The sequence below is a fragment of the Corvus hawaiiensis genome, chromosome 11 (genome assembly GCF_020740725.1).
Source record: "Corvus hawaiiensis isolate bCorHaw1 chromosome 11, bCorHaw1.pri.cur, whole genome shotgun sequence".
Classification (NCBI taxonomy): domain Eukaryota; kingdom Metazoa; phylum Chordata; class Aves; order Passeriformes; family Corvidae; genus Corvus; species Corvus hawaiiensis.
The window spans coordinates 5786739-5800137 of NC_063223.1; the positions used below are offsets into that span (position 1 = coordinate 5786739).

The 13399-nt window shown below is 45.1% G+C and overlaps 1 protein-coding gene across 2 annotated transcripts in view; it reads left to right on the plus strand.

Moving 5' to 3' along the window:
* Nucleotides 1-611: 611 nt before the first annotated feature.
* Nucleotides 612-13399, plus strand: part of LOC125331426 (contactin-3-like) — a 96589-nt gene continuing 83801 nt past the window's right edge. Inside the window, exons 1-2 of one of the 2 annotated variants that reach the window (XM_048315387.1) lie at nucleotides 612-743; nucleotides 3276-3357. The gene's annotated coding sequence lies outside the window, so the exon portion shown is untranslated. The remainder of the gene's footprint in view (nucleotides 744-3275; nucleotides 3358-13399) is intronic. The other variant, XM_048315386.1, reaches the window with a different exon arrangement.

Sequence of the window (13399 nt, forward strand, 5' to 3'; positions counted from 1 at the left end):
CCTTTCCACGCAGGCGATTCTGTGGTGCTGATTGACTCTCTTACATCAACACTCCACTGTGGCTCTGAAATCAAAATCATCCTTGGCAAAATTCGGCTTCAACTGAGGCACAGGGAGCTAATGCACACTTCTAATAACACACACTTCACTGTGTTTTGGGATGCTGAAATGATAATAGAGGTTTCAGGAATCTTAGTACTACCTGCTAAAAAAAAAAAAAAAGGGACTTAAAGGAATTCTGCTCAGTCTTAATTACATCACACAGCTCTGATGCTGTGATCAGCCAGAGCCAGATCCAATAAAACCTCCATCCGGCTCCTGCACAGCGACCTACGTGAACCTGACTCTTTCCCTGGGCTTCCAGCCCAGAAACGAGATGGAGTTTTTATTTAAGCCATAACGCCTCAACTTTCCGCAGCAGCCCCGGGAGCGCATCCACCCTCCGCAGGTGGGTCCAGCGGGGCTCCCGGGGGAACCGCCGCCGCCGCCGGCGGAGCATCCCCGGCGCCAGCAGGGCCTGCTGTGCCCGGAGAGGCTGTGCCGGGCTGGGCTGGGCGGGGCTGTACAGCCCCGGGGCGGTGAGGAGCGGTGAGGAGCGGTGGGCGGGAGATCGCGCCGGGCCCGCCCCGCCGCCGGGAGCGAGGCCAGTGCCGCTCCAGAAGAGGCGCCGGGAGCCGCAGGACTACGGCGCTGGCTCCGCGGGGAAGGGCAGCGCTGCGGCGGCTGGAACGGCTCGGTTGCAGGTGGGCAACTTCGGGGAACAAAGTTGGGCAGCGGCAAAGGGGAGCGCTGAGCCCCCCGCATCTCTCGGGAGGGACGGAGCGCTGGAGCCGGGCTGGGGGAGGGCACCGGGGACACGGAGACGGCTCCGGGCGGGTGGCGGCGGTGCCGCGGCAGAGTCCCTGCCGGGCTCGGGGGATGCAGCTCCAAGCACGGGCGCTCGGTACGTGCCGCTGCCCGCCTGCGTGATCCTCGCTGATGGCATTTGCGAGGCTCCTCGCTTGCCTGCACGGAGCTGTTGTTTCCCCCCAGACCGCCCGTCCCCGGGGCGAGGGCTCCCCCGGGGGCTGGGGATGCGCCCCGGGTTCGGCGGCGCCGGAGCGTGCGGCTGCGGACGGCTGAGCGTTTGCACGGGGTCTGGGCTTTTCCACCCCCAGAATTGTTCTAAGTGAGACTGGAGTTGCTCAAGTTCTAAAGCTGGGCGGCTCTGCCTTTAGCTTTTAATTAAGTGCTGATTGTCTCAAATGCGAGAAGGCGCGTACGGGAGCTCGCCCCCAGCTCCAGTGTCGGTGGGGATCTGGCGTGTTGGTTTAAAACAACCCCCGCACCACGCCGGTGAAGCCTTGTTGAAAAGCTTTTTCCTTTTCCTCTCGAATGATAATATCGCTCTTTCTGCACGTCCCTCGCGGCCGCTCAGGTTTGACCAAATCCTGGCGAACGCGGAACTTTCCCTCAGCCCGGGGAGAGCAGACCGAGCTGGCCGCGAAGTTTCAGCGGTGCCTCGGTGTCTGGCACAGCCGCTGCCTCCGCTCTCCGCAGCCGCCTCTGCAGAGTTCGCCTGCTCTGCTGTTCATCCTCTAACCACCGATCTGCCTTCCCTCTTGCAACTTTATTTTCATGGTTCACACCTTGCTGGGTGCGAGCTGCTGATGTCCCCAGTATTGTGATGTGTGACCTTGTTGCCTAGCCAGCGTGGTGCCTGGCTGTGATTGACCTAAATCCAAGCACCATTTTGTTGAATGTGTCGGAAGGAGATCAGCCCGTTCCTGATGGGAAACGATCCAGCAATAGCCTTGGGTGGGAACTGGTTAGTCAGGATTACCTTACTGGTGCCGCTGACACACGCACAGAATCAATACTGATTTTTAGCTGTCCTCAAAGTGCTTGTTTTACGGAAAGAATGTCAGTGTTTTTATTGTGGGTGCAAAAAGAAAAACCAAGACCTTATGAAGGACAAGAAACTCTCCAAAGTATTGACTGCTGTATTTTGCGAGAGAAACTTGAACTGTAGCTTAAGCTGCATGCCACGCTTGTTCAGTGATGTATTTTTAAAATGTGTATGGGAAGTTTTGAACAAAATACTAAAATCAGGAATGGAAGTGCTGAACTTGCAGACACTGGAAGTGTGTTGATACCCCATGTGGAATTGTTCCAGAAAGTTGTTTATTATGCAAGAGACTTTCCATAGTAATCTGGCAAATGCATTTGTGAAAGCATTTGAGGGAAATGCTTTGGTGAAGGTGTTTAGTTCTTGCCAAAATGCTGCCGAGTTGGTGTTGGGGCTGCAGAGTGCTGGGAGCTCCGTCCTGCCACGCTGGCTCTTCCCTGTTTCTCAGGGCTCCCACAGCATGCACGGTACTTCTGCTGTTCTCCCTTACTTTTGGCGCTGCCTTGCACTGCAGGGGATGAGCTGCAGGCTTGGAGCTGGAAGCAGTGGTGTTTTCTGGGAATAAAGCAGTGGGAGCTGCTGCTCGGAGCACAGGATCTGCAAGCTGGCAATGGCAGTGGCTATGGGGTTTTCCCCGAGTGGGTTTTGTGGATGGCACCTCAGTGAGTAGAACAGGTAGAGGTTGTCTAGCTGATCTGAAACTTGGTTTTTTTCTGTGTTAAGGAAGTTAAACCACTGGAATTTTTGTGGTCTGGAGCTGCTGTGGGGTGGTGGCAAGCTCTGGTTCGTGACTCCTGTAGCCCTGGCACTCACTCAGCTCCAGTGCTGGTGACCTAAGTTGGGGTCCTGTCCAGAAATCCGAGCGTGCATCCAGCTGGCTGTGCACCCTGCAAATCCTCGAGCTGGATGTGATATATGGACCTACCTAAACAACGTGTTCTTTAAATTCCTGAAGATCACGTCACCGTAGCTAAGGAGCGATGCCGTATTTTCCTGTCACTTTCCTATTATGCTTCTCTTGGAGTTTCCACCCACAAACAAATGCTTCCAGCCACTTGTGCAGGGGCGGTGGTTTTGGTTGGTTGTTTTTTCTGAGCAAGCCTCGCTGTCTTTGATGTTGTTTATGTTTATGTTCTTGTGGTGTTTCTTGTGGGAATTTTCCCATTGCAATACCACAAGAACATCTTAATGTTGTTGTGATACAGCAACAGGAGGTTTCTGCAAACAGATTCAATCTTTTTACTGTTCTTCCTGGAAGAGGCTGAGTCTTACAAGTGACATAAGCCAGTGGTTTTATATGTATGGAAGTGATTATCAGGATTTACTTTGATACCAGAAGACACAGATTAACAGCAGTCTGCAAACAAGATTTTTTGTGTATTTACAGCGGTGTGAGGCTGTGTCTGAGGAGCCAGCAAGCCTGCAGGGAGAGGGAAGTTATTAGTGATGAGGAATGACTGGGACTGGAGGTGAGTATCCCTCCTGACTTTGGATGACTTGAGAAATAATTACAAGCCTGGTCTTGGTTTACTAGAAAATCAAGGAAAATGGGAAGTTTGTTCATCTGTAATTTTTGTGTGTATCAGTTTTCATCCTCCTTGGGGCTCAGCTTGGGGCTAGGTCAGTCTTGTGCTATCAAATACAGAACCTCCCAGTTCATATTTGGAAACCAGGGAACACTGGATTAGAGTCCCCTGGGATGCATGCACGCATTGAGGTTGAACACTACTGAAGGTGCAAGTGATGAGAAATGATTTTTTCAAGGGACTTGTATGATGAAAGCGTTGCTTGAGCTCATGTTGTGCATGGGTGATGTCAAGATGACTTGAATGGCAACATACTCTGAAATCAACTCTTTGAAGAAGCTTAGGAACTTAATGTTTTGGTTTTTCAAAATGTGCCACAGAAACTGGCTCTGGAAATGCACTTGCCTTGGTGCTCTCTTGCTGCTGTCCTTAAAATTTATCTGCAGTGACAGCAATTCTTTTCTCAGGTATTTTTGTTTATTTTGTTTTGTAACTCTACAGCTGAAGTTTCCCTCTTTCAACCAAACCAGGGATAGTTCAGTCAGTGATTATCCCACTGAAAAACAACTGGAGTGCAGAAGAATGAAATTGGAAGAGCTGTAGTTCTCTCCTGTGCCAACATCTCCACCTTTGATTTAGTGAAGCTATTTAGAATTGTAGCCCAAACTTTTGAGTGGAGATTTGATGATCCACATTTTATAGGATGCGTAGAAAAATGAGCTACAGGAAAAAATTAAATAATTATCAGTGATACCTTGTAATGTGCCTCAGCCAGGAAAGGATTAGGTAAAGGCTGCAGGTTTGCATAAGCTGAGAAGTGCTTTTCTGATTCAGTGCTCAAAAAGCCACACAGAAGTTCTCTTGTCCACTGAGACAGATGAAAACCAGATCAAAGTTGATGGCCTTTTAAACAAAAGTGTATCCAGGAGAGCACTTTTGAGGTAATAAAAGTGGGAAGGGGGGAAAAAAAGCTTTGACTACAGTCAGCTGAAATTTACTATATATAGATTTATTGTTTTAATGTGCTGTCTAATACAAAGAAAAGACTTAATACAAAGTGAGGGGAAGTGGCAGGAGTTCAAAAATCTTATGGATTCTTAGTCTTGTATTTGAAGACTAAAGGTGGTGGGCAGCTGATGAAATAATGGAGCTAGTTGGTATTTTCTTAGTGTAAAGTTAAAATCTGCATGTTGAAATTTGGTCTGAGAAAATACCAGTTGAAATGTGGGTCATAGTGTTTATATATGGCATTGGCTTTATTTTGAAGGAGCAGTTAGTCTTGTACCCCTGAAGTTCCACTTTTTAGATGTAATAAAGTATAATAATATTCCTTAAAACAAGTAATACATTTGGCGGAGCTGATGTGGGAATTTTTCCTAAATTAAAACATCCAGATATCTTTCTCTTGAAAAATATGTGTTGAGCAAGATAAAGAGTAATAAACTGGCAAAGGTGTTGCATTTCAGCTGAGGGAAGCAGCAGTGGGAGCTACTGAAGTTGTGTTTAGCCCTGGACAATGCCACCTGCAGCTCGTGCTCTTCTGGAGAAACTCATTTAATGCAAACAGCCAGGATTTGAAAGCTGGACATGTGTTTTGGTGTTTTCTTAATCCTGGTTGCACACAGGAGGAACTTTATCTGTGTGCTTAAACTTTATCATGAAGTGCTTAAAGCTGGGAGTGCGGAGCTGCCAGGGTGGGGACCCCCAGAAAATGAGTTGTGGGCTGTAAAAGGCTTTGGAGTGAGTGGTAATAGGAAGAGAAAAACGGGGATGACCAGACTTGGCTGGGAGGGTTCTCTTTGTCAGCCAGTTCTTGGTTGCTGGAAAATCCAAATCGTGCATTTCGGAGCTGCAGTTTGAGGGGGAAGACAGACATGATGGCAAGGAGCGAATGAATAGGTGTGAGCAGGAAGGAGCTTAAAAAATCCTTTTGCAAGTGAAATCTGACTTAAAAGACAGCACCACCAACCTCCCTGAGATCCTGGGGAGCCGTGTGCTCCCTGATACGCTGCAATTCCACCAGCTGAGGGTGGAGCAGGGCTGCTGCACTGCCCCTCACCAGGTGTGTGAGCACCTGCCTCTGCTTTGCTGATCCCAGCTTCTTTGCAGAAGGAGTCCAGAATGGCTAAACTGCTTCAGCTGTTACAGATTAGTCCCTCCACACCGGGTTTAAATGAAGAAAACTAAATAAAGCAGTTTTTAACCGTAGTAAGTGACTTGAGTAGTGCTAGGGAAGCTGTGGAGTCTGAACCTGTTCTGCTGGAGCGAGGGATGATGGACACAGCACTGGAAGAGGCACAGGTATGGGCAGGTCTCCTGCTTATTCCTATAGATCCATTCCTATATCCTGTTCCTTTGGTTTTGAGCTATATGGTTGAGGAAAGACACACTTGTACATTCAGCTTTAACAGAGAAGCGAGAAATCCTGAATTTTACTGTAGTTTCAAAGGAGTGGTTTGAGCCTCGTTGAAATTTTATGGTTAAATCCAGATTTCTTTGCCACTAACACTATAAGTAGTAATGAGCTACCCTGGTATTAACTATTCTAAAAATGCTCCTCCCACTATTCCTGTTTTTTGTGTACTGACTCATTAAAAAAAAAATCCTACTGCCTTTCTAGCACTGCTGAAATCACAGTGCCATGTTCCTGATGTGGGAAGCATATTTCACTTGAATAGGCCTTGACAATTCTGAGGAGTAGTACTGCTCAACATGTTCAGGCCTTTTGTGAAATCTAAAATATAATAAATTACAGCTGTTTGGAGCTGTAAACCTCTCGTTGGAGTAAACTGGTGGGGAAAATCAACTGGCTTTCCACAGTCTGGCTTAATGTGAAGCATGTCCAGCATCACTTTTGCTTGTGCTGAGGTCAGGACAGTAATTTCCAGTGTACTCCAGTACTTGACTACATAAGGAGCAATTCCTGTCTAATCCAATTCAGGGTGGATCAGTAAATGATAAATTCTGTTTAGCTTGCAAGCATACAGATTTTCATAGTTCATTTGCAGAAGGATCACGCGTCTCTGCATTTGAAGACATTCCATTTGTTGAAGTTGGCATCTCTTCACGTTCCTGGTAAAATGTGCAAGATGAAAAATACTGTTTTAATGACATATTGCTGTGAGGCGTTTCGTAGGGAGAAACCAGGAAATTCAACCGGTTTGGTTGATGCAGAAACCACCGTTTATTTCCCTGGATATTGCAAAATGTTTTGATTTTATCCTCTCTTCCTAAAGCTCATTGCAGTCACCTGGGTGTGTCTGTCCTGCCTGTCCATCTGTCCTGCTACTTGAGGATAGTTGGTTTCTAAACCCACGAAAACAGGGTCTGGTTTTGCCAGAGTGAGTGGGGGAGATACTTGATTTTTAAGAGATGCTGGAGCAGGTAGGAGCCCTTGGTGGTCCTGGGTGGAGCAGCTTTTACATCAAAAGCTCCTGACTAAAATATCAGCGGTTTCCTGCAATGACTTTTTCTTCGTTTAACAGGAAATTTTTGGTGCCTGCTGCTTCAAGTGTGGTGCAGGTTGTTGTGTGGGCAAAGCAGAGTGGGAGGAAAGCTCTCTGCAGCACCCTGGGTTATTTATTTAACGTCTCAGCCCAGTGTGTTGGTTGGTGTAAGATGTAAATGGCAATAAAAAGAAAAGGCTGTTATGTGCATGTTTGCTTTCCCAGGGTCATTTATAAAGCAGGGGGTAAGTGGTAGCATTGCTGCCAGGTCACTGCTTGACCACCAGGCCCTCTTTACCTCTGAAGTTTGTGTGCTCAAGGATCAGGCTGCTGGACAATGAAACAGTAACAATGACACGTGTTTGTTTCACTTTTTAAAAACAAATGCTCTAAAGAAACAGGGTGAAGAGCCATTAGTATCTACACTGACATGGGTGCATTCCTTTCCATTGTTAAGATCAGTAGAAGACCCAAAATTTCCTTAATCAGTCCTTCATCTGCACAGTTTGGGCATTGAAGTGCATGTTTTTAGCAGTGTGCACCTTCTCTGGATAAAGATTTATTGATGTTACAGAGCTGTTGTGTTTGTGTGTGTGTGTCAGTGGTGTATGAAAAACAGCTGTCTGCACGTTGAGCTTTCTACCCCACAGAAAATGTTTTGTTGTCTTAGACTCAAGATCTCACCATTGATCCTAAAAGAAGGAAGATGTGCTTATGTTTACTTGCCCAAATGTCTCCTTGCTAAAAGTGCTGGAAGTTGGCTGACTAAATTCATGCTGTAAACTTCAGTTTCGTGTGTCAGAGCTGAGTTCCAGTTTACCTGGACCTGTCTTAGCCCAGGGCTGCTGCTCACAGCCCCCAGGAGCTCTGTGCCATCGCTGCCTGGCTGCAGGGGAAATGCACTTGAATGGGTTTTTTTCCTTCTTGACAAGATGAGGAGCAGCAGCTGCTCATGTGTAACCCTTTCCCATTCTTGGGCACTGGCTTGTCTGTTTTCTACTCTTGACTAAACAGGAGTTAGCTTTTGTCTTGGAAGGAGCTAAATTAATCTAAACCAGAGTTATTTTCCTCTTCTGCCCGGTTTTTGAGGGGCTGCATTCTCCCACAGCACTATTCCTCCTCTCATTGATTATCTCGCATCTTTCCTGGTCGAAAAATCCTGTTGAAATTATAGTGGAAAAAGCAATGAAGCCTTACAGAGGACTGGCAAACTATTTGTAGAATCAAATACAGTTCTTGAAGTGGTTGCATACACATGGTAGTTTTCCTTTTAGTTGTGGAGCTTAATCTGTTTATAGATCTTGCAGTTTTTCAATTTCTCACTGTAATTTTTGTAGCTATTTGATTCTGAATCTCACATTGACTATTTTTGTTATTGTATTGCTGAAGAAAATAAAAATTGCTGTGGCCCTGGCAAAGAGCTGTGTTTCTAATGCTTTAAAAGCTGTAGTTTATAGTCTCCTTGAGCATCTCTTTTCCTTGATAAGCTTAAAATGTAAACAGAAGAGGTGTTATATCTCAGAGTGCTGCTCTTCTGCGACTGTTTAATGAAGGATAAGTAGAGTTTCATCCACTCTTCTCCAGGAATAAGAGATTGTGGATTTTGCTTGGCACTTTGTTCTGTAGCAGGTTCTTCCCCCCCACATAAATGTGGTTCACACACTAAAATCCAGAGATGAGAAGGTTCCAGTATTTCATCAGGTGCACTTGGAGACTGGAAAGTTGTTCTGCAGATCTGTCCTCCTACAAAACAGCTGGAATAAGTTGAACCTTGATGAAGAAACACATCATCCTCTTCAGAAGCACAGCCCTCGGAGCCCCCGGCTGGAGAGGGGAGTGGTGCCAGCCCCTGTGGTGTTTGCTGAGCCCTGAGCTGGGTGTTTGACACCACTGGAAGTGGTGATGGCGGCATTTGGGTCCTCTCCAGAAGGCACTGAGATGAAAGAAAGGATTTTTCTGAGCTTTTTTCAAATTTTCTTCAGCAACTGCCAAGAGGACTGGAGTGTCTCTCTCCTGTTTGTTATTCATTCAATTCCCAGCTCCGATGGAACTTAAATCAAGCCTGCTGTAAGCCCTTAAGGCTTTGACCTTGTCCCTATCATGCCCATGATACCCTTGAGTAGGCCCATTGTGGGTGGATGGGTTTATTTTCAGATGGAGAATCTGAACAGCTCTCAGTGGGTCTGTTTGGTGACTGGAATGGCTGTTGTTTATACTCCTCTCTAAAGCTCTTCTGCTTCAGAAGTACCACAAAGCAGCTTCTTCGTAGTCAGGCTCCACTTAGAGATGTGAAATAATCTCTGGCTCAGAAGCTGGGCTCACTGTGCCACTCCCCAAGTCATGCAAGGGAAACATCGAGGAAAACAAACATGGAACATCTCCACTACTAAACTGTACGTGACTTTTCCTGGACAGATGGTTTTTTGGGAGGGGACTTGGGTTTTTTTTTTTTGCTTCTTTCCCCAGTAAGAGGGCAGAATGACTCATGAAGTGCCTGTCCCAAGTGTAAGTTAACCTGAGCACTGTTTGCTGTAACTTGCTGAATGTTCTCCAGGGTTCAGAAAGTTGCATAAGCTCCTTATCTGGAGTTAAGCAGCTTAAGGAAGTTGCAAAGCTCCACCGCCTCATGTTGAGCTGTTTTAACACCGCCCTCTCTTCCCCCAGCATCTGAACATCCTGATGTTACAGATTTTGATAACCTGTGTAGCTAACTGCTCGCGCCTCTGGGCCACCCTGAAAGAACAAAAGGCTCCCAGACCTTTGCATAGCTATGGATATAAAATAAAAACACAGCAGTAAAAGATGTGAAAGTGATAGAAAATAGTGGTAAGGTTTGGGATTAAACCTGAAGTTTTCTCCACTCTGTGCTTGTTCTGAGACGGACTCTTGATTACTTAATGCAGAATAGGCATCAGTTCTGATCTGGGTCTTTGAATCCCTTTAATTCCTCACCTGGTACCTGCTAACTTTTTGGGAACTTAGGGTGTTGTTACAGTAGGTGTTTCCAGCCTGAAAAAAAATCGCATGTAAGTCTTAAACTTAGAAATCCCTAATGACACAGATGTACTCCATTGGTGTCCGAGGACGTTCTCTGTCCAGCAGATAATAGTCTAGAGTGACATTTTTTAGAGAACCAGACTTGGAGTTTTTATCTGGACCATACAACAACATCCAGGATGTAAAAATGACAATTTTTTTGCCTGCAGGTAGCCTAGCAAAATAAGGAGAGAAGGAAAATAGCCTCCTCTGTCCTGATGTTCCTTTACAATATTGTAACAAAGGCCATATTCTCCCAGCTCCTGGCTCCCTGTAGCAGGGAGAGAGGAATCAGCAGTTCCTCTGTATTTTCAGAAAAATGTTGAAGTGCATTATTCCCCAGAATAAGCACTGCAGACAGTTAAGTGCCTGTAGTTCTAATGCAAATTTCTTTTCATTCTAGATTGGTAAAGATCCACATTTTTCCTTTCCAAAAGGCTCAGCAGCTTGTCCAATAAGCCTAATTAAAGGTGTTAATGGACATTCCATTCTCGGATTGATTTATTCCTGTGCTTCCTGGGAAATAGCATTGCAAAGTGATTTGAACTGGTTAAGTGGCACCTGTGAAAAGGGGCTGAGATACAAGCAAGGATGGCAGCAGAGAGCTGATGTGGTTTTCTTACTTTCACAAAAGAAATGTTAATGTTGCACTGATGGAAAACCCATTTACTCTTTACTTTTGTGAAGTTTAACTGGTAATGAACTTAAAGAGAATCCCAGAATGGTTTGGGCTGGAAAGGGCCTTAAAGCTCATCCAGTGCCACCCCTGCCATGGGCAGGGACAACTTCCACCATCCCAGGCTGCTCCAAGCCCCAATGTCCAGCCTGGCCTTGGGCACTGCCAGGGATCCAGGGGCAGCCCCAGCTGCTCTGGGCACCCTGTGCCAGGGCCTCTTTCCAGATGCAGGAAACTGAAGTTTTGGGCACACTTGTTACTTGTAATTTATCTGGTTCCTTGCAAATCCTCCTGAGGGATGCATTATTCTTATAAATTCCATGTATTCTCTCTGCATTGTGTGGAGGATTTCTAAAACATCAGGCCCTTTGTTTCACTGGGATATGTTTTACATACCTGGGGCTTTTCTGGCTAAAAGGGGTTGGTACTTCTAGAAACAAAATCCCAGCAAGGCTTTATCATCAATTGGCAAAGCTCTGTGATTGTGTTCTTCCTCTCCATCATGTCCAGTATTTGGAGATCCATTTAATATTACAGGAAAGTGAAAGAAGTCTTGAAAGTCTCCTTTAATATTAGGCTCTGAAAAATCCTGCTTCCCAGGTTCATTGTGGTCAGGTGAATTTAATGGTCTGCTCAGTCAAGAAAAAAAGGCTCCAAAAGCCTTTGTAGAATTAAAATTCCTTTTTATTAGTCAAAAACACGCATTGCAGGCACAGCTTTGAGTACTCTTGTGCAAGGTTTTTTCGTGGATGTTTATGCTTGGTTTTTGCATTGAAGGCACCACTTCAAGCCAGGCAGAGTGTGTTCTTTAAGGCTCTGTTTCAGCACAAAGCTTTTCACCTTCACTCTGCTGTACAGTGAAGGATGCAGAGGTGTCCCAAATATTTTAGCAGCTGCATCATCTTTTGGGCCATGTGTAACAGATGTGACTACTCAAGTTTTGTGTTCAGCTTAGGATAACTTTTTCCTGTGAGGAAGGTAAGAACCCATCCAGTAGGTGTGTTGACACACAAATATCCAGTCTTCAGAGAGGATCTTTCCTCCTGATGACTCTCCAGAGAAATGAAATGCAGAGGATGTGGAGTTTTGTGGGAGGATCTGGAAAGAGTTAAGGATGCTGCCCTAGATCTGAGGGGTTAGGAAGAAGTATTAGGTAGGACTGTGCTTCAGCACAGAAAAATACAGATTTAGTGGTGGATTGGATTTGTGTAGCACATCTCTAGGCTCTGTTTATAAAGGACCTCTGGTGTCTTCTGGCCTCTTCCTTCCTTTCCTGGCTCAAAACACAGGACTGTTGTTAAACCATATAAACAGTTTTCGCTCTGTGCTTTAAATCAAGGTGGTAGTGGATCTTGCTAAAGGGAGTAAAGCAGCTTTGTGTGCCTGTAGCCCACTGAAGAAGGGCTGAGCTCTCTGGTTCAGTGGGTTTATTGGTTTTTAAAGAATTATGAATTTAGTTTGAGGTCATTTCTGGAAAAGCACTTTCTCTTGGTCTGCAGTACGCGATTAATGGTGAGCGCAATGCCGAGTGCATTAAGACATGAAGTGAACCTTGGAGATCTGAAAGAAAAACAGCATCTTCTCAGGCCTGGGGCTTGTTGCTGCTTTCCTGTTAGACATGGTGCAAAAGAATTGTTACTTTTGAGGGAAAGTGATATTTGGGAAGTGGAGATTTTTGGTTAGTAAAGCTCGCAGTGTAGGTTTTGTGGAGATGGACTTCAAACTCGCTTTGGTGCCATGAATAACCTCACAAGAATATCATCATCATTGTTATTATTATTATGAAATAAAGCTCTTGAACCTCAAAAATCAAATTTGTGTTCGTTTCTCCATCCCCCTCCATGGGCTCTCTGCATCACCTTTCTGCACATTTGTTTTCCTGCCAGGGCTTTTTGGCTCTTGTTACTCTTTAATACTTTACAAACCAGTTAACCTCTCTGCCCATCTTCTTTTCCTTCCATGTTTTTCAGGCCTTTGTCAGACAGAGATTTCCTAATTTGAATTTCGTTCCTAAGTCAAGAAACTGATTTTTTTTTTTTTTTTTTTTTAGTACTTTAGATACTCTTAGGTTCATCACCACTGAATGTTATCTCAGTGCAGCTCTCTGCTCCTTCCACTTTTGTTTGGGTTTTGGGTTTGGTTTTTTTTTTTTAAAACCAAACTTACCCAGCAAAGCCAGTGCATCGCAACTAACCTTGTACTGATATTTAAAGAGATCTTGTTAAGTAATTTAAATACTTGGTTGGGTTTTTTTCTCCCTGAAAGTGAGGCCTCATTACGTGGGGAGGATGAAAGAGATGTTCCACAGTTGTTTGGCTGAAAAATCTGGTTCTTTCTTTACTGCTTGTGGTGGATCAGCCATATTTGCATTCGTTAATCTTGGGATAGACTGTAACATTCATCTTTTAGTGTCAGTGGAAGAAAACTCAGTGGAATTTAACCTCTTAATTTCTGCTTTTTCCAAATTATGGTCTTATGCTGAGACTTGGTGTCCTGGAGATACAAGGAACAAAGATACCCAAATAATAATTAGAAAATCGAGATTGCACAAAACTGAGATTAACTTCCCTTTCCTTTCCATCCCAGGGATCTGGGTACTGTCCTCCTCCAGCAGTGAGTTAATGAAGCAAACATGTATCTAAACTGATGCTGGAATTAAGTGGATTAATGAAGGGGAGCAGGGATGTGGGGAGCCGAACAGAGAGAAAGTGAGGAGCGGAAAGAGGTGGCGAAGTGTTCATTAAAATGAAAATAATAATTTTAAAAAATTATGGTGTTCTGTGGTATTCATAATAACCATAAAGTGGTTTGATTCTCTTGCTCTCCT